At 37.1% G+C, this 22,528-nt stretch overlaps 1 protein-coding gene across 6 annotated transcripts in view; it reads right to left on the bottom strand.

Moving 5' to 3' along the window:
• SORBS2 (sorbin and SH3 domain containing 2) overlaps positions 1–21,545 on the bottom strand; it is a 144,511-nt gene extending 122,966 nt beyond the window's left edge. The window contains exons 1-2 of one of the 6 annotated variants that reach the window (XM_085578697.1): positions 21,349–21,545; positions 3,170–3,297 (exon numbers count right to left, since the gene is read on the bottom strand). The gene's annotated coding sequence lies outside the window, so the exon portion shown is untranslated. Of the gene's footprint in view, positions 1–3,169; positions 3,298–3,386; positions 20,934–21,348 lie in introns of those variants that run through there. The other 5 variants (XM_085578698.1, XM_077782879.2, XM_085578699.1 and 2 more) reach the window with 5 other exon arrangements.
• Positions 21,546–22,528: the final 983 nt, after the last annotated feature.

The raw sequence follows: 22,528 nt of genomic DNA, 5'->3' as shown, positions 1-22,528 counted from the left end.
CTAAAAAGGTAAATTCTCTGCCATGTATATGCAACTTTAGTCCTAAATCAGTGCTTTTCAAACTTATACAAAAATTAGAATCAAATTAAACTTAAGGCTTGGGGCAGAAGTGAAAATTATTCATTGTTTCATATGCAAAAGTACCTGCTTTTCACTTGCAAATATTACTTTTTCTTTTTAATGGAAAATTAATACTGCTGAAGTTGTAGAACATGGAAAATGTTTATCTAAAACAGAGTGGTTTTCTTAAAAAAGTTAAGCAACCAAAACCTTAGATGTTATAGTTAAAATTATTAATTCTTACAAAAGATGCTGACTGCTGTACTTGAATATTTATAAAGTGATTAATTTTACTCTCTTCCCCCAAACCACAGATTAATGGTGATGAGCAGAGGCTACTGTGAGAAGCTGGGAATCCTGCCAGCTCCTGTTTCATTTGGATCAATCAAAAGGTTAAGCACATCCTAAGCTCCAAAGCCAACAAAGTGGCATTGCAATTTTGCACTACTGTAGACACGAGATAACCAGGATGCCATAAAAATTGAAACCCTCTATAGCAGCTGGTTACATACAGAATCATATCACAAACTTTCTCCAGAGCTATATTCTGCTTTCTAAAAATACCACATGGCCAGGTAGTCCAGTGCAGACACAACTCATAGGTCTCACATAACAATGTTCTCAGCATCTCCATTTTGGTATATCCCCAGCCTGCAGTTAATGTGAGGAAGAAACAGCTGCATGATGGCCTTTTACTCAGATTTATTTACTCTATCACTAGGTCGATTTCAAGGTTTCAAAACACCTTTTTCTTCTCCAGCATTGTCATATATTAAATTCATGCAGTTTCACCATATTACTATGATCTGCTTAGATCATAGATGAGAATCCCATACAGAACAATTCCCATAAAACTTCACTGTCATCAGTAAATGAACAGAAGACCACATCATGGAAGTAACATCATGACTAAACAGCACATTAAGCTAAGGTCTTTCTCAGTACAAAGCTTTTAACAAGAAATCTAAGTTATCATGATCTTTTGTTTCTCAAGGTAACAGTTCAGTAATATTATATTTTGTTTGGATAACACTTATGCTGGCAAAAAGAAAACATTTTCTGAGATACTTTGAAAAAATAATTCCATCACAAAATGCCGACAGATACACCTGCCTCCTACCCTTCTATCTGAGATCACAAAAACACTGTGGAGGGAACACAGATGTGTAACCAAACTGTTCTAACTAAGCCTTTTTTCTACATACACAAAAAGTTATAAACAATAGTGTTAGGCCATCCCAGATTTAATGGATTCCTTGGGACCATATAATTAAGTAAAATGAAAAATTCAAATAAGAAGTTGTTTTTGTTTTTTTTTTCCAATGTATTTGACACCCCTTTTGGGAAGTGAACAAAGACACACTGTGAAAAGCAGAAACTTGCACAAAATGTTACCATTTGTTCCCCATGAATGCTAAGGTATACTTATTCAAGGAAAGGAATTCCATTGCTCTCCTGAGATTTTTCTCTCTCATGCTGAATTCTGTGCCGAGTTCACTCAGCTAAAGTTTGGGTTGTGTTAGCATGCCAGATACAAGTTCCTCTAAGTCAGCCCTGTTATTCACTCAAAAATTACATGCAAAATATATAGCAAATCCAAACTTACATGAATTAAGAAATGGTCATTAATAGACCATCATTGGCCCTTACCTTGAACAGTGCAAGCACTGTTTTTAATTGAAAATAATTGGTACATATTTTTGTCTATTATACAGCCTATTTATGTGTAATTTCTCCTCCAGCTATATCTTTGGACATGTTAAGGGATCACACATTTCTAAATTGCTTAAAGAGTAATTGCAGCATGGCCTCAGAGGTGTCTTAAGTTCCTTCAAAAGCTTCAGCTTTTTAAGAAGTAATTCTCAGGTGACAAATTCTTTTTATATGAAAACCATCAATGTAAGACAACTAAGATATTTTTTATGAATCTAGACATCCATTTCCGCTTTTCTCTTTTTATCCAAAAATAACATAGAAAGCTTCTTACTAAAACTTAAATTAATTGGAAAGCCTCCAAACAGTTCTATGTATGAGTGTTGATCTGCTTTGTTTGGGTTTTTTTTTTTTTTTCCTATGAAAAGAAAACTATTGCTTTACATTAACTGTAACACTTTTTTTAAATAGAAAATTGAGTTTTCAAGTTATTTTTTGAAATAAACTGATGTCAGGGCTATAGCAAAGGCTGCAAAATGAGCTGTGCAGAACTAGGGCATGCAGTATGTAAGTACACAGTAATTGTGGTAAGCCAAAGCATTGCAGCATAAGTGATCAGATGGACTGGGTATATATAGGGTGCCATCTAATGCCAGCCAACTGCTTAGAAAAACCTCAGCACAGAGCAAAACATTTTCTGCTCTTCCAAGACTTCCTTCATTTTATTGCAATAAAGAATAAAAATAGAAGGTAAAGGACAAACTTGCCTTTGTTTGGGTCAAACTCAGTTAATACTTCATATTCAAAGGAAAAAAATGTTTCAAGTTGTACAATCAAAACCCAAAGAAACTATAAGACATAAATACCCTTAAAAGAACTTTTACTGAATTATATGATCAATTAAAGACTAGTGATAAGTATGCTTACTGTCCCATTAAATAGGCACATCACCAAGAAAAAAATGAAGCATTGTATTTAATAACATCAACCAATTTTATCTAGAAGAGGTGAAGCCAAAAATCAATGAGACATGAATGAATGTTGGGAAAGTTTATTTTTAAACTCTGTCTTGACACTGAATATACTTTGCAATACACATTCTTAAGTTAGTTTATTAAATACAGAACATTCAAACAGGTAAATCCAAGACAGAACGATCACCACTTTGCTTTAAAACATTTAATGCCTTTATAACAGGAAAATTAGAACAAAATACTAGAGAAATTATTAAATCCCATGTATTCCAAAGTGGCATACAGAATCATAGATACTGTTCTGAAGTTTGTAAAAGCAGCACAGTAATGCCTTGCAGATTGATCTCTGTACTTCATATACAGAATGCACCAGTACTACCAGCAAGCCAAAGCTGGTTTTCTCTGAACACTAATTAGAAACTCAGAAATGCAAGTCATAAGGGCAGGAAGAAAGACAAATCCTTAAGAAAAGTATGACTTACCAATCAGACAAGTTTAGCTGAGTCTCAAATGCAGCAGAAGTAAGAAACTTCTGTATATGTAGACCTTGTTTATTTAGCCCTTCATGAAGGTTTCTCTCAAGAAATTAATTTAACTCATATGCAAGAGTCTGCAAAAGAAAAAGAGAAAGAGTCTAAGCTGCTGGCTTTTTTTTTTCCCTAAGAACATTTGAGTTATTTTCAGCAGTAATAGGCTTGCCTACTATCGAAATGAAAATGTAATACAGAACAGCCTCCCAACCCAAGCTAAAAAAAAATCAGGAAATCCATAGCAAAAAAACTTTGTTCATTGTCCAATTTCTTATTTAAAGAAACAGAAGGAGCAGAGAACAACCACTGTTCATGAAAAAACCAAACCAAACTACTGTTAAAATTAAATCAGGGACATTGAAGATTGTAACTTTGAGCTCAGACAATGAGCTACCATGGATTTTTTTTAATGTGAAGAACACCTTTTGAGTTTGGTTACCTCTGAAAATGTTTTGCCTTCTCCATACAAGGTTTTATCTGAGATGGGAGCAGTTCTATTTGCATTAAAGTCCATCACATCTGACTGGTATACACATCCAAGGACAGGACAAACCAGTATACCAACATTGAAGCCAGTAGTTTGTTTTTAGTCTACATCTCAAGTTTACAGTTTCAGCAACAGTACTATTCTGGAAGCCTAGTGACCCGAACCTGCTGGCATTCCTTTTTTTTTTTTTATCAGGGCCATTCGGTGACATGATAAATACCTTCCTGTATTCATGTTGCCAACCACCCAACTTACCCTTCCATACTGGGAAACAGAAAGTATAAATACAATTTAATGACTCTAAGGAAAGACCCTGAACATCTTCACGGATACATAAAAGCTAATTACTTTGAAGTTTAAGAAAACACATAAACTGATTCGGTGAAATATTTTATAATTTTTATTTTTTTCAGCCTCTTCTGGTAGAGGAGAAAGCTCCCATCATATGCTTCTATAACTTCCCTCTATATATTTCAGCAATTCTTGGTTTTGCTTCCTCAGAAAAAAAGTTCTCAAGCATCATCACACTGTTAGGTACTGCCACTGAAAATTTTTAATTTTGTTCAAGGAAAAAGTTATGAGGCTTACAGTTACTCTCACAACTCAAAATCTAAAACAGGCTGGTGTGGTAAGATTGCAACATGTTTCAATATCTGCTAAATTACCAGTCATGACTACTTAAGCATATTCATTTGATAACATTTTAGAACACCATGGGACACCTTATTTTCTGATTTATTAATGAAAAGCAGCTGTTTGGAAGTTATATGGACACATGAAACAGGATGCCAGACACAAGCTATTTAGTAAACTGTTAAGTAAAGCATTGCTTGTTGTTATATACAAACATGAAAAGTACATTTTCTCCTGAAGACTTGCATAAAAATCATTAGCTATAGAACACTTTGAACAATAATGAAAAAAATGCTAAATGTAAAAATACAGCACAAATTCTGTGTTAGCTCAAAAGCATCCTTTCCATTTGATCTCAGCTATTTTTAGTGTTACAGCAGTTAAAAGAAGCTACACCAAAACCCACAAACTCTAAATACCAACATGTTAAATTAATCATTATTGCTACTTCATTCTTGATGTCTAGTTTAAGACCATCATTTTACCACAAAACTAGTCCAGCAAAGATAAAAAGCTCAGTTTATATGTGAGATTCATGAACAAAGCTCCAATAACTTAAATTTCAGATAATGTGTGAGTTATAGCCAGCTTGTGAGCTGTAATGGTCAAGTGGAACATGAAGTATAGTTTGTAAATAAATACAAGACCTGTATCTACCAGACCACTAGCGTCAGATTCTACATTACCTTGCCATCCATTATGCTGTCATCTGGTGGTTACAAGCTAAATCAATAAATATCCACATGCTGAATACTAATACTACACAAGCACAAAACTAGAAGTATGTGTTAAAGTCATTATTAGCAGTACCAATTTACTACTGATACAATTTAATACACAAGACTTAGCAGCTCAGCATTTCTTTTTAGAGGCATTTTCTCAGAAGACAGATTTGCCCTTAGCTGAGTCACCATCAGCACTTAACCTGTCTTGGTACCTTGTTTCTTCACACACACTCTGCAACTCTATTTGTGTAAATAAATGACAGTTTACCTGCTAGTATTTATAGGATTTACTAAACATGACATAAGCACTGCTTTGATATATACTAAGGTGCTTTAGCTACTGCATACAAATCAGATCATCTTTATCCACAGGAAATATGAGATGTCAGAAATATCACATATATGATCTAGGTCTCAAAGATACATGTGTATGTATATATAATACTATAATTAAGAATTTAATTTCTTTAGTGACCCACTCCAGTGTGATTTAATCAATTTTTAATACTTAAGAACTCAAACATGACTAAGAAATGTACAGTTCACACTGATGATGTAGATACTTGGTGCAAGTCTCCAGGAGCTCCGTAGCCAGATACTACAGGACAGACACTACAGAGATTTTCATAAACCAGAGGAAAGAATCTTGATAAGTAAGAGATCCAGAAGATGATTTGAAATACTGAGAGACAAAATTTGCATACACAGTTCACTGCACAGATTCACATACAGGAAATCTTGATTTTTCTGAGCCTAGCCTTTCCAACAATTGATTCACTGAAGCTTCATATGGAACGGCTGAATGAGAATAATCCTTTTGAGAAGTGTCCCTGTACATATCAAGATATGCAGGTGAACACTGCAGAGCTGGTGTAATGATTCCTTTTCCTTGTATTATTCTATCCAAGGTTCTATTAATATACTTTAAAATTACTGGAATACCTTTGAGTAGTATGATAGTGTGTCTAAATGAATTACATGTTACCTGCCTCAGGAAGAAATGACAAGTATGAATATGATTTCTTTCATTTGCTCATTTTTTTTTCCAAATACAATTTGAATTTCATCTAAACTATGACAGGTAATATTAAGTGAATTTAATGTTCGAGAATGGAAACAAAATGGATGTACTCTGCTATCAGAAGTCTCACTTAAGAGTGTGCATTCATAGAATTGATCACCTCAATCTCTGAAATGAGTATATTTTAGAGTGCAGGGAAAGAGGAAATCTACAGAAGGAAAGCTTTGGATCACATACTTTATCCTGGACTTCACCTAGCCTCAAAAGTGTTTTAGACATATAGGAACTTGAAGGATCCTACAAGTAAGACTTTTTTTCCAATGTCATGTGTGTTTTCAGTAGCCTCCACTGCTGAAGAGCAATGGAGCTATGAAGAATGGTGGCCATGCTCCTGGACAGGATGGAATACCTTGCTACGCAGAGGTCATATACAATATTATTTGTGGTTAATCCTGTATAACATGATGTAAGTAAAAATGTATGAACATGTGTTAACTGAACTTAGTACCAGGGATGCCTATACACAAAAAAGCATCAAAGCAGCCTTCTGAATTTGTCACAGAAGTGTTCTACAGATAACTCATGCATTTGAAAGACATGGATCAAGACAGCAAGTACAAAGAACCACACTCTCATGTTATTAACATTAACTGGTCTGGGAAATGGCATATGTTTGATGAAGAGTTGACTCTGCTGTAGTTCTGCAGAACAGCAGACCTGCATTCTCTTTAAGACACCAAATGTCTTTAGCAATATTGAGTTCTCATTTTTGACTTTAGATTTATGTTAGACTGAAAACCCAGCCATTTTTTTGTAAGACATTTTACAGTTATAATAAGGAGCTATGTTATAATTTTTAGTATGTTTAATAACACCATTATACCACATAGAATCCACTAAAAAATATTATTATTGTACCTTTAAATCAGCACCAAATAACTACATTAAAATGTAAGGATACTGTCAACTTTTAAGTGAAATCACAGGCATTCAAAGCTCTCCAAGTATTGAAAGCATATTATCTAAATATTTAAAGGCTCTTAGTCATCTGTTAGAACCAATTCCAATACTTTAGCTAATTCCATATAACTGGATGCAAACCATGTAACTGCTGTCATAATGAAGTGAAAAATTACTGCAGCCACTGTAGCTATCATTCTGAAACTGGATCAACAGGGTAATATGCCTGCCTATTTTGCTAGTAAAACCAACTTCCTCTGTTCCAAGCGCAAACAGTTAAAAATGAACAGGAAAATAAATATGAGAAGGCCTTTTCAGGAAATGGGGAACAGAAGCTTATTGTTAATCTCACTCTTAATATACATTGCTAGACCATTGTTTCAAGAGCTTGGTACAAAGTTATTTGTCCTTCAGGTCTGTTTGCTGCTAGACTGTGCTTAACTCTTGTGTAAGACTGCGGTTGTTTTTCGGGAGGGTGCTGAGGGCATTACAGAGTGGGGTTTTCCTAAAGGCCTAAACCTCAGAAATGTAAACAAGCTAGGACTCTCAATCTATGATTTACCAATGCAAGTAACAGGGTCTTTTGAGTCCATAAGAAAAGGGGTAATTTTTAAAATACCCATTTTATATATATACACCCAAATTTCTAAGCGTCTCTATGTCTTTTAACAGTTTAATAACACCAACTAAAATTTTAGCTAATTTTAACAGCTAAAATTCTCCTCCTGAACCAAGCAAGCAATGCCTGGTCCTAATGAAATTACTGTGGTGAGAGCTGTCCTATACAACCTTGTGTTTTATCAATTTAAATCTGAGGCACAAGTATCCAAAAGATGTTCTCAGGTTTTTTCCACTCTTTATCAAAACCACCATGTTATTTTTAAAAACACTTCACTGATGGAGATTAAAACATCTGCCATGGATATGGAAAACCTGGATTAAACTTTCAGAAGGATTTATAGTCGCATCTCCCACTTCCGTGACAAAATACTAAGTGTCATGCTATTGTCTGGTCTTTTGAGGACACTGGCCCTCTTTCACAGAGTAATCACAGAGCAAGCTGGACTCTCTCTCATAAGCTTAAGAAATAAAAAACTTATCTAGGAGAAAGGAAAGCTTGAGCAACTGCCTTCAGTTACTCTGAAATATTTACACCTGAGCAATATACTCTGAAACATTAACATCTTCCCAGAGTTATCTATGGATAAAACTGTGCTCACTTCTCAAGGCTCTGGGGCCATGATCCTATGTGCAGCTGCCACTCTCAAGCTGTTGGTCCATGTAAGGAAAAAGAAATCCACAGAAGTAACACAAGTCCCAAATCCTTCCTTCCGTTTCACAAAGACTTATGTTACAGAGCACACAAGGCCTGACACCATTCTGCTATTTCTTAAACCACCAGATTATAGCCAGGCCAGCTTTACACCTCCGCACTCTGTATTGAGCTTCTATTCCAATTACCATGACTAAATCCACAAAGGAATTTAGGCTTCTCAATAATTAACACAATGGTTTTCTGCCAATTTGCTAAGCTGCCAGGCTAGTAATAAAAAAACAAGGGACCTGTATGAAAAACTGTCCTTAGCTTTACCAATTAAGTAATTTTAATGTTCTCTCTTATAGCATAGAAGGTAGGAAACAGCCGAGCTACTGTAACAGAAGCTTTCAGGCACTGAACCCTAGGGTGAGCACATGCTGTCTCAAATGAGTACAAAACCTCTCACTAAAGTGAAACAACAGTGCAGAGAACTGTTCCTTCAGTGTTCTTTTAGTCAGTCAATTCAATTTACTACTATGATCCATCAACTGAAAACACAACCTCAAGAGATAACTCTTCAGCATTTTAGAATGCAAAGTAATACTACCAGAGTCTAGTATGTTTCTGTTATCTTTCTTTCTTCCCCCATTAATCTGATTTCAAAGGCAATACCTGGTTGTTGGCAATCCAACATTTGTATTTATGTTTCCTACTTCTAATGGCAACATTCTATATTGACATAATAGAAACAGCTGAAGTCAGACAAAGCTCACCAAGACAATTCCTTTGGCATACTCTTTCTTGGCTGCTCACAGTTTCACATAATTATGACAATTATCAGTTCTTCAGGCTGCAAAGAAGGTAGTTATTTCAAAAGCTCAGGTACATGACAGCAGCAGACTGAACCTACTTGCAGCTACACTGCCTCCACCTCTGTCTACCTTCACGTTGCTTATCAGCAAGACAAGGTGCTGCCAAAATACCTGAGCCTACCAAGCCTGCTCCTGCTGCCTACAAAAATCTAATTTCTGCAGTACAATGTACCACACTCAAAAGGAAGCTCCTAGAACAGAAAACTGACCCCTTCCTGTTAAAATTTCTTTGTTCCCGAAGATCATAATTTCCCCAAAGATTTCAAAAGTCCTCATCCTAGTAGCTTGGAGGGAAATGAACTCCAGGAAGGGTTTCCAGGAAGTTTTACAGCTCCCAAAGGCGAAGTTAAAGCACAATACCAACACCCACCAGTGGATACTCCATACCCCACTTAGTCCTAGCCCACGAGAAGAATGGCTCAGAAAATCAGTGCTGAGCTTGTGTTTGTTTTGTCTTCTTGTTAACAGAGACATATTATAATGTAGCCATCTATCATGTATTGCTTCAGCTAAGTGAAAATGAAAGCTCTTCCACAGTTTTTGCTTACTGTTTGTGTTCTTTACAGGGCTGTTAATTGCAGAACAGGCTATTAGTTTGAAACATTTGTTTGAACTATATTCATGCTTTTCCTAGCTGAGGAAAGACAATTTGATATTTGCTATACTCAAGGCAGGATGTTACAGTTGTGCTGCTAGTTAATTGCTCTGTGTTGAATTATCTGTAGGTCAGAAATAAGTTTTCAGCTAACAGAATCTGACCCTGATTTAAGTGGCAAATAACAGAGACAAGAAGAACACCACCACCATGGGTGACATTAAGACTTTTTAGAAATTTTATAATTCTTCTCCATCCGTAAGCTTCCAGTGCTGATCAGTGAACATCAGTAATAAAGAATTCAAAACTGCAGCCATATTTTCCAGTGCAAACTTTCTCCCTGAATGGAAAAATTCTTCCAAAAGGAAGGGTGCCTACAGAGACAACTCTAAAGCAAGACTTCTTTGCTATCTCTGATTTTAGTAGCCAGTATAACTACACCTTTTATGAGATGCAGTGAATATTCCTTAGGAAAATGAGGCCATTAAGGAGACCCCAATTCATATGACAAAGGCCAGTGCTACCCAGAAAGGTGGAGAGAAAAGATCCTTAAAAATATTCTTAAACAGTAACAAACTGAAAGCTGGATCAATATGACTATAGATATTTTCCACATTGAGTAGAGGAAGAAGCACCTGTGTTATATCATAAATCTAAGGTGGCTGAAGTTGCACAGAAGAAGGTTGGGAGAGGTGTTCTGAAGATATGTAACATCAAAGTCAAAGGTAACATAATCTGAATTAGATATCCTATTTTGTATCCATGACGTTTTACACCTATTAGATAGTTTCCTCTCTTTAAAAAATAAACACAAGGAAAGGTGGATTTCCCTTCCTAGAAATTGTTTACTTCCTCAGAAATTTAACATCCTCTGTTTATCAAATTCCTCTGCCTATTAGTAATAACAGCTCAAAAGACCCTTCTTTCCCCTTAAGGCTGTTTATTGTTCATCAGCTTGATGAAATGACTGTTCAAAACAGAAAATTTCAATTTTAACCCTTAGACAATGATCACTACAAGCAACAATAGACTTGTGCACATTTTCACTTAAAAAACCTGAAGGATGTGTCCAAAAACACATTACACTGCTTGTGTTCTGTTTGCCTTGTTTTCTGCTTTGAAACCATTGACCTAAAATTTAAGCTCGGGGACATTTGATTCCTACAGCAATTAAACAAATTGCTCATAACGAGAACATTGGAAAAGCATTTGATGTTATTTTTTTCAGCCTTTACATTCTGATCAGCAGTGTGAAAAAAAATTACATGTGACTGATAGTTATCTGAAGACTAGAGTTTGAAACCAGAGGGCAGTAATAGAGGGGGGAAATCCGTAATAGTTTTACATAGAGTCTGTACAGCTTTTGGTTATTTATAACAAAATCAGCTTACAAGAGATGGATGGCATGAACTAGAAACACGTGAGTTAAGATCAAAGTCTAAACTGTCTATAAGTTGAGTACTGCAAAGCATTTTAGTAGTAGTTTTTAAAAGAGAAATAGCATTGAAATATAAAAAAATAAACCTCTATGCTAACTTTTATGTGATCCACACCTAAAGAAGTCAACACAAAATCTTTTTATGATGCAGCATTGAAACATTGCTGCCTTTGAAATGACAACACAAAGACATCTGTATTTCCTGATTGCTCCTCCTCGTGAAGCCTTATTTTGATGGTGACATTTCAAACTCACAGGTGTGTCTGATACAGACAGCACAGACAGTTTAAGATGATAAAACAACACAATTGCACTGACCTCAGTTTGAAAATCTGGTTAGCATTTGCAGGATTCCAAGTTGAAATGCACAGCACAATTTGAGCATGACTTCTGATGCTCATCAAGTTTTAAGACGTAGGACTATTTATCTAACAGAACATCCGCAAAATATGATAAAATTTGTGTATATAAACACATGAAGCATTTTCAGTAATAAATACACTATAAATAAGGTTAGCAGATTCATTCAAGATGATGCCAACACTTTCAGCCCAGATCTTACTAATCACAGTAAGACTTAAATGCTGATGTACTTACAATAAGAAAATCATTATATCAAGGGACACAAATAAATACAAGTACAACACTTTTTTTATCTTTTATGTAAATCTTTCCAGTGTTCTTCAAAAGGCACTTTGGGCTGAACCTGAAGCTAGAACAGCAAAAAAGTTGGATGCTAAATTGGATTTCAATGGTATTTTAAAAGCACACATTTACTGTAACTACTTTAATTAATCCAGGGATAATTCCTACTATTGCATTTAAAACCAGAAAATATCAATAAGAGCTTCCAAAAATAACAAAAGTCTATAATAATATAATTTGTGTAATTTTGCCAAATTCCTCATTGCCCTCTTCCAGCAAACCTTTAAATGTTCCTTGTTTAGAATATGTCTTGGTAAAGAAAACACCCAGGTTTGAGGTAAGTCACAGATGAACAACTGCCTTGAAGTCACGCCCTTGCTTTTAAAAATATTATTCAGACCGGATTCTCACCAGGCCAAACTTGAATCATCATTTCAGCACTTAACAGCTTAAGATACTAATTTAGAATTATGAGAAATAAGAAATTAGATTTCACAATTTTGCAAACATAAGGGTAAAAATTTTACAATTGTTTATTGTACCCACCAAAAGGGTAGAGACCACAGAGTATAGTTCCAAACCTATCCCTAAAAAAGTTCATTTAAAAACTTATCTGCTTCTGGCAAAGCAAAGCTAAAATTCCTTTTAGCTCTTAACGAAAGTGCTTAGTAAAAACTATCCACATGTCATCACCAGAGAAAATAAGTCCAGAATTCACAAGAAGTTGTTTCTTTTAAGATTTAAATTACATATATTATTAGCATGTTTTCATAATTTTATGTATTGAATGTGAAATTTTCACAGCATTATCTGCAATTAGTTCAGAAAAAACCCCACAGTTTTAATGACTATAAAGAGAAGCTGTTCCTAAACGTACTGGAAGATGAAGTCCATAGAACTCTACCTAAATATATAAACAATACTGAAGATGACAGTAGAATTACATATTTTTCACAGGATGACACACAAGAAAGCTTGCAATATAATTATTCTTTCAAGTCATATTTGAACTCAAGGTACCTCCAAACTCCAGCTCAGCTCCTAATTTTAAAACCAAGTAATACACTGAGAAATGGACATTTTCCATAAGGACATTTGCAGCCCTAATACACTACTGTACAAAGCAAAACACACGAATTATCCCACCAACAGACTTTGTCCCCCAGTTAAAACTATTTGGTGCAAAACCAAGAGACAGAAATTAAAGATCCTTACCACCTGATCTCACCCTCAAAACTGCATTATTCTATTGCTGGTGCAGGACAGCTAGAGAGAGAGAATCCGATTTCCATAATGGGTGATCACATTGAAAATGCAGAGTTCTAATGCTTCATCTGAAGTGCCTGTAAAGGGACAGGACTCATCCATTTGGGTCTCCCAAGAATAAAATACAACATAAAGAATAAAACCACAGAAGGAGATAAATTTGTTTTCAAATCTGAAAATTTCAGATGCATGCATATGAAGACTAAAAATCAATTAAAAAAATTAAATCTATACCTTGCCCTCGCACACTGTGTATAGGTTGGAGATTTGACTAGAATGCAAACATGACTTTTTGGGGTTTTTAAAAAATAAAAATCCCAGAAAAACCCTTGAATGCTCAAGTACATGAACTCCTCAAGGAACCGACTCATGTTTCTTTACACCTGTTTCCTCTTCACTCTGAGCATGTATTGTAGCTTATCCTGGGAGGACAGAGTTCTCCACAGCACTTTTGAAATCTGATTTCTGATTTTGTTTTGGTCCCCCATGAGGAATGCAATTGTTTAAGCCTCTTGTCAACACACAATTTAACTACAGTATCTGAACCCACAGTTTTAAGTAACATGTTCTGATCTATGCAGGATGCACCCATGAGACCAGTCTAAGTTTTTTTTCTTTGAAGCCACTGTAGCTGTCCCTGCCCCAGAATAGAGGACACATATAGATAGCTCATTGTGTTGTTACTGCAGCAATTATATCTATCTTTTTCCTTTCAAGCACTTTTGTAATTCTCTTCCTGTCTCTTCTTGCAACTCCCAGAAGTCTCTTCACAGTATCTGCTCAAATTCTCCCACATGCATTTCATCCACTCATAAACAGAAGTAATCTTTTATCGTAAGAACACTCCCCAAGTTCATCTACAAAGCTACTATATGCTTCTTCATCAGACACCTGTTATATTTTCATTTCTGCTACAGGAAATCAAGAAAGCACTGGTTTTGTAGTCAAGCAGAGGTCAAAGCCAGCTGTTAATAAACCTGCTTTTCAGTTTACCTTTGCATCAAGCCTGTTCCATCTTTCATGTTCAGCACCTACTACAAAGAGAACTCGACCCTGCTATACTTTCTGTAGCTATTACTGACATGTTTATTTTGTGTTTTTTATCTAAGCAGTGACTGATTTTAGAGAATTATGTTTAAAATAATTTCACCACTGAAATAACAAAAACCAAATTCACACCTGAATTAATTTAGCATACCATCTATGCAATAATTATTGTCTTGTTCATAAGAAAAGCATTTCCTCAAGCTGGAAGGGATCCTCCTACTGCTTTGCATGTATTAATTAAAACAGGTGCTGGCTTTCAAACAATTTTTGTAGACTTTGCAGTCCTGACAGTTAAAAATGTGTCCTGAATTTGGCCTTTGCTCAAGACCATAAATCAGTAATTTGTGACTCAAATACCAATGACAAAAACATGTCAAAGTGTAAATCTACAGCTATGCAAATAAGGAATTAAAAACCTCTCTCTTGTACTTGTTTAAAAGTAGAATGATAATCTGCAAGGCTCAGATTACATGATCCGTATCTGTAAAGTGACCCTTATAGAAGGGGTCTCTTAAAAGACTTGAATTTGCCTGATTAGCTGCATGTATGTCAAAACAAAGCCTTTGGTTTGGTCTTTATTCTACTGTCAAACCTGTCACCCTTTCGTTTTGCTCTCATACAGTAGCACTTCATTTCATTAGCCTCTTTTATATTTTACTTATTCAGAGTAAACCATTTCATTGCATCAGTCACACTGAAATAATTATTTCCTTCAGATTCCTAACAAATACAGATTTCTCCAAAAGAAAAACTGCAATTACCATGAATTTGATTATCTGGAGAATGTCACTGCTTAGAGTCCCCTGTTCATTAGAAATTCACCAGAACCCAGATTAAATTAAATTTGTGCTGGCAACTGCTGTCTTCTGTCAGAATTTGCTTATTAAAATATATAACTGCATAACTGGGTAGAAGGAGCAGTGTGACGTACCTGATCAATATACGAATTAAATGAAACATACCCAGTGTTTTGCACTGGCACCCCTTTGGGTTCCCACTGCTTGCTTTTCTTTAATATCTTTACTGTTGGTGGGAAGAAAGAAAATACAAGGTTGATACCTAGATCAGACCATAACTATGTAAGATTTTAACAAGCACAAAACACAAAATACATAAACGTCAGTAGTGTGACCTGTATGTTCAAAAGGGAATTAGTTATTGTATACTTCACCTAGGCCAATCCCTAAAATTTAGAATTGTCTCAAAGGCCGAAACATTCTGAAATTGAAAACTTATATGATGTTCCAAACAGCAGTTGAAATACCAACAAACTTGGGCCATCTAATCTATTAACCAACCCACTTTTATGAAGGTCCATGATGGTTGCTTTATTGGAGAGAGCAAAACATCCTGTGCTGTAGATTTATTTACTAAATAACCTTCATGAGATACAATTTTTTGTCATTCTAACCAATCAGTAATTGCCTAATACCAATTATTTACCCTTCCTTATTCATCATAGTCCAAAGTACTAGAAAAGCTCTCATATCAAGAGATAAAAGAATCTGAAGTTCTCAAATGAACACAAAATTCAGTGAGAAACAGGCATTTAGTACCTTACAAATGTCATTTTGCACCTGCTTGGTGGCAACATGTCAGACTACATGTATGTTTTTATAAATGTTTATACATATTTATTTATGTTTTAAAAATTAAGATCAATTTTATTTTATAGTCATGTCTATTTTTTCATTATTAAGAAAAAATTAACATTAAAAGTAAAACAACAGTCAAAGCACCCAATTTATCTAGCCCATGCTTTGTTCTATTGCCTGAATCACTACTTTTCACTTGTAGTGACTTCAAGTAGTGAAAATACTGTTCACGTGTACAGAGACCCTCTGTGGTAACATGCACTTCTAGTTCATTCATTTTTCAGACATCAGAATTGATCTAGATAACTGAGTCTTGGATAGCCTCCTCCACCCCACCATTTGCTAAACTAAACTCTGACAAATTATTAGTTTTCAGCAAGTTAATCCCAGGGAGAGATATGTGACTTTATTAAGCACTATAGCACTCAAGGTACACTGTGGTGATGAAGCTTTATGTTCAGGCTACGGTTAATTAGGAGTCCTCAGACAACATGGCACCAGGCTGACAAGAACTCTCTGTGGCTGTGCTGCTCTCGACATACTACCTACCCCTTCTAATCACAGACTACACCATCCAACCTAAGCCTCTTAGGAAGGGTTACAGTCACCTTTCAGCCTTGCTGCCTGCTTCAACTGGGATTTCATCTATTGGTGCTGTTCAGAAAAGGAAGAAAAACCAACCAAAAAACCAACCAAATAAAAACACAAACCCCACAAAAACAATGCAATAAGAAACCAGATATGTTGCTCTTAAACTGTTTGAAAAAACACAAAGACCCTTCCACTTATTTTGACCTTCAGTCACAACTACTGATTTCTGCTTAGCATAACTCATGATCCCACAACCAAATGAAATCCTTAGAAATCAAGGCATTTTACTGTTTTCATAAACTTCAATTAATCTGATTTTCAGCTGTGAAAACTGCAGCTACCGATTCAATTTCCATTTGGTTTCATCATGAATTCCTGCATGGTTTTTTTGTGTCCTAAAGAAGCAAAAAAATAAAGCTGCTATGCTTGCAGATAAATTCAAGCCACTGCTGATAAACTAAGGATAGTTTTAGGTATTTGTCAAACAATTCAGTTGTATACTGCTTTAATACTTGCACATAAAATGCTAGACAAGTACCCTCAAAAGAAATAAAGTTTTCATTATTCTATCTCTTAGCATTATTTAACAGCTGTTTTATGAAAAGGCTAATGAAAAAGTTTGGTGTATAGTTTGATCATAGTAATGATTGAGAGGAAGAATGTTGCTTTTCCTTTTAGGATGTTTTTTCCCACTATTCTTTGAGACTCAGGACCTTCAGCGCTGCCTCTTCAAAAGTGCACTATGTTACTCAGGTTACTTAAGAACACAGAACCACATCTGTGATATTCAACCCCCTGATGGTGGTTGGTGAGGTTTTTAAGGGTGGATGAGTCAGAACACTATCTGTATTCAGTACAGAAAGACTAAAAAAATCAATCTATTTAGAGAAAGAAGTTAGAAATAACAGAAGAAAAGGGTCCGCCTTTGGAATTTCCTACTTCACAGCAGCATTAGCTATGATGTATCACTGTTACGGAACAATACATTTGAACAGAAAAATACATTACATGCTTCAAAACCACTGAAAGCAGGAATAGATCTAAAATATCATAATCTAGCATGCCTTTACTCAAAGATACATGCTGCCTTTTAAGTACTTCTCTCCCTTTTCCCTTCCATACATGAACTTTTCCATTACATCAGTGCCTTTGAAAGTCCTTCTAGTTTTTGTTTTAGCTTTTAAATGTTAAGAAGCTTCATAATTTCAGAAAGGTCAGCTTTTGTCAAAACACTTTCATGAAAAGACACAAGACTATTTGAATAAAAATGAACACAAAGCATCTATGGCACAGTCTTCTCTTCTGTAAGAAACTACATGCTACATAGAACAGTAAAGAAAGGAAATTCAGACTGGCAACAGTAACATGCTTAATCCAATAGGAAATAATGACATGAGAAAGGACTGGTATCAGAGCAGTAGGACACAACAACAAAGTATACATTTATACAATTCCAGTTTACAAACAGCTAGAAATTGACAACTTTTATTTCTATTTTTGTGCAGACAGCCTCACCGGAGCAGAAGTACAGTTCCAAGGTCACATCTGATGGAGGCTGTGCACTCCCAACACAACCACATAATTGATGTGTTACATTCAATACCTGATCCTTCTGGTGCAGAAGTGACATTCAGCCATTTCACAGTGTAACATCATACAGCGTACCCTAACTCGATACCTGAGCTTCTTCCCTGGGCACATCCCATCTGTATTGCTGCTCACAGGTTTGTCATGTATGTAAGTACACTGAGAAGAGTCCACAGGCTGAGGATATACAACACATTTCCACACTAGCTCTTATAAGGTTACTGTGCTCTACACACCCATGATTGGTTGATGCTTATCATTGTTTGCTCAAACCTGATTATTTTAAACAAACAGCATGCCAAAAAAGCTGTTACACCACTTCATTTTACCTCCTTCGGTCATCCTCTTATTTCTATTACTATGTGCACCTGCTACTATGACACTGCATTTTAGATTTATCTGCTTGGGGTTTTTTTTTGGTTTTTTTTTTTGGTTTTTTTTTTTTTTTTGTTTTTTTTTTTTTTGGTGGTGGTGGTATTCTTTCTGTTTAAGAGCTACACATGGACCCAGAGTCACCTTCTAAGGTCATCTGTCTAAAAAACGTTTGAAGTAACTGTAATGTTAAAGTATGACAGCTGATGTTATTAACATCTCTGCTGACCAAGAGAGAGCCTGACTTTGGATAACCTAGAGGCTTTCCAATAATGCATAATCACCTCTTCATAAAAGACCATGGCTCCACTGAAACCTGAAAACCTTCTAGACTTCAACTAGAACTCTATGCTACCATTTCTAACACCAAGCTTTCCAATTTGTCCTATGTCATATTCTTGTCAAGGTCTTCTTGTAAACCTGTTTATAAGTACACTCCAAATCATCATGAGAGGAAAAATGTCCCTCTCCATGCATGCCCATTTGATTTCTACATCAGTGACCCAATTCTAGGCCTTTAAAACTTACATGATGTGGAATTTGTTTGCACTGGATAAGCTCATTACTTAGTTGATGTTTCTCACCTCTAACTCATTTAAATTCTTCCTCCACATCAGATTCCATTGCAGTACCTCCATGACCACTACTGACAGTCACCGATTTGATTTACAAATAGCTCTAATGGGATCAGATGTTGCCAAAGAGACAGTAAGGAAGCAGAGGGAAGCTGGGAATCGATAGGAGAAAAATAACAAAAGGGGAAAAGCAGAATAGAAATAGCACAGAATATTGGTTTAAATAATACCGACTAATGAGATGCATCTTTTACCACCTAATGGGTGCACACTGTTTAGTGATTAGTCATTGCTAGTCTTGTTTTCCTCAAACCATAAATTCTTCACAGTGAGAAGAATCCACAGTGAGAATCAATTCACCTTGAACTGCAAGATCCTTTACTTTGTATACTGCTATATCCATGTTTCTTACTGTTGTAATAAAATCTCCCTCTTTGTTAAAGACCTACCAACATCTTAAATACTAGCTCTGCTTGTTTATAATTTTCCTCATAATTACAGATTCAATCATAAATATTCATGCAGTACCACACTGTAAAGGCACATTCCACTTTCTAGATCACAGATGAAGGCAGTTCTCTAAACCATTTGTTGTGTGACCCCTACACAGAGGCATAAAGAAGTTGGTGTGTGTGCATTCACCAAAAAACAGAATCCTGAAATGGTTCAATAAGCTTTTCCAATGGGGAGAACACATAGTAGCAATTCAATTATATACTGCTGTTTCCAAATACAATATCTCACTTGAGGGATAGTTGCTGATCATGCTTGTTCAAATGCCTTTGCAGGATATATACAGAAACAACACTGGAATTTGGCTCCTAGTTACAGAGTGCTGGTTACTAATTTAACTATAAAGATACCAGAGCTCGAATTCTTGATTTCATGCCCACTCAACTGTCCAAACAAATGGCTCATCTCAGTGGGATTTAAATCCACATAATTATTAAAGAAAGCTTAAGACCAAAATATCATCTTATTTTCTATAGATGCAAAGTGAATCAGAATATTTAAATCAGTTTTCAGAATAATTTAATGCATTTCATTATAAGAGAATTCAGAAATTGTATTAATGCATAAGAATACAGTTGGTAGCTTGGAAAATGCTACTTTAAATAGAAACGTTATCTGTCCTGAGGGATTGAGGTGTTACTGACCTAGGTTTAACTACAGCAAATATGATGTGATTAATAACTATTCGGAACAATTCATTTTGCACTGAAAATCTACAGCGTTAACACATAGTCCCTATCAGAAGACCTCTCCCATTCCTACTAGTTCCTTATATACATCTAAGTGTTTTTATTGTATCTACCTTCAGGAGATTATCTCAGAATCCCTGGGATTGTTCAATAAAAGTTTAACCGTCTTGCGCTATTAATGTGCTGGTGCTCCATGTGGAGTGCTCGTTTCCTTCCTTTTATTGAACGCCAAACGGAGGGACACAATGGGTGTGTTGTGCTCTGTCTAGCACGGAACGTGCGATATCTTTAAAAAGGAGGTGTGAGCTGGCTTTAATACACTACTCTTAACAGCACAAGTACCACAAAATAATCAACCACAGCACTGGAGCATGCAGGCCATTGAAAGCTAGAGAAAAAGCTGCTTTTTATTATGACCTACATACTGCACAGCAGCAGTTGGACAATTTAAATCTAACACTGAGGCTGAACACAATGCATGGAATCCACTAGTGATGAACTCCGTGATGTAAGGCAAACATGCTCGCGAGTTCTGTAATATTTTATTTCACCCACGCTATCCTGATAATAAAAAACAGAATGATAATCCATACAAACAAAAAAGATCCTTTCCTTTTAGTAGAGTTATCTACTAGAAAATTAATCATCTATTAGAAGCATCCTTCTGAATCAGCAACCATATGGAACACCAGTCACACCGAAACGTTTAAGGACAACGCAGTCAGATCAATGAATTCAGCAGCCACTCTAAACCAGCCACCGAGCAAAGCCAACCTTCCAAGGCACAGACACGGAGAGAAGCTTGTTTCCCGCACGAAGCTGTGCCCAGCTGTGCCCCAGACCCGCACCAGCCCGTGCCCAGGTACCTCTCCCGCAGCAGCCGAGGCGCACAGCGGCTCCCTTTTGTGGCCGAGTCCAGCGGCAGCCGCTGGCCCGGCCGGCGGGGCAGCCCGGGAGCCGGGCCGGGCCGGGCCGGGCCGAGCCGCACACCTGCTCCTGGCAGCGCCGCGCCCGGCGCCAGCCGCGCTGCGAGCGCCAGCGGCGACTCCCTCGTCCTGGAGCCGGCTCCGCTGCGAGCGGCTAGCGAGCTGCCGAGACAGCACTGCGGAGGAGCCCTGCCTTCACACGGCAAACCCCCGCTCCGCTCCTGACAGCAGATATGCAGCACTATCGCCCCGCATTCCACCTCCGCGACAGCGGCGGCAGCCGCCAGCCTGTCAAAATGGCAGCTCGCGAGCCGCTCTGCCGCCGGGATTACTCACCCGCACGCCCGTTTCTTCCGCGTCCCCCGACGGGATTTTTGTTTATTCCCCGGTATAGCACAGCATAATATGTCACATTGTTTTCCATAAGCAAAATGGCTGGTCCCCTCGGCACCGCCGCAGAGCGCTCATTGGGCTCCCCCGGCTTGCCGGAGCCATGGCAACAGCCAACAGCGGCCCGGCCCGCCCCGGCCGCTCCGGCGCCGCGCCCGCGGAGCGCCGCGGCCCCGCGGCCCCGCGCCGGGCGGCGAGGCGGCAGCGCCCGGGGCCGCGAAGCGGGGTGAGCGCGGCCGGGGAAGCGCCTCCGGTGCGCCAGACTGAAGCTCCGAAATTGACAAGGCGCTGTATAGGTGCTCAGGGCGCTTACTGAGGAAATAGACATTAGGGATCCTCCTTACTTAGGAAATAGACTTGGGGATCGTCCTTACTTAGGAAATAGACGTTAGGGATAACCGCTGTACAGCAGTCAGGTGGTTTTTCAACAATAAAGCCTAACTCCCCGCTCATTCCCAGTAACCTAACCCCTGACATCACAGTTCCCAGTGTTCATGTACACATTGGTTGATCTTAAACCAATTGACACTTGTTAGATGACTTTCTAAGATTGTGCATTGCAAACAACATGTAAACCAATTTTATTCTATTTAGAATGACACTCTTTTTTTTTTTCCATTTCAGTTAGGAAGAAAAGGAGACATTTGTGAAGAATTTGAAACTGCTCATAAAAATTTCCGCCCTTCAAGACCTGTCACAAACTTGAATCTAAACTGCCTAAGGAGACAGGAATATAAGATAGAGAACACATGCAACACCCATCAGCCGGAAGTTCTCAAAAAGTAATTCAGAAGCATTAAATGTATCTAAGCAAGCATACAGCATATTTCATACCCAAGAGTTCTGAGTATTGGTCAGAACTTCCCAGTTGATAGCAGGGATTGGTACATACATGAATTAATGATATATATATGATTAATACATATATGAAAAAATTGCATATCCCTGTTCAATTGTACTTTTCAAGGGCTACAGCAGATTTTTCACCTCTGAATACAACTTGTAGACAAAGCTCTGCTGCTCCACCCCTCCAAGTGAATTTGCCGCTCTCAGGATCCCAATGGCAGTGGTGTCCCTGTGGAGTCCTGGGCAGAGAACTAAGGTCCACTTGAGTGGATTTTACACA

This window comes from Lonchura striata, chromosome 4 (assembly GCF_050655825.1).
Source record: "Lonchura striata isolate lonStrDom1 chromosome 4, ASM5065582v1, whole genome shotgun sequence".
Lineage (NCBI taxonomy): Eukaryota > Metazoa > Chordata > Aves > Passeriformes > Estrildidae > Lonchura > Lonchura striata.
The sequence above is the reverse complement of the archived record's forward strand: the minus strand, read 5'-3'. Positions and strand labels throughout refer to the sequence as shown.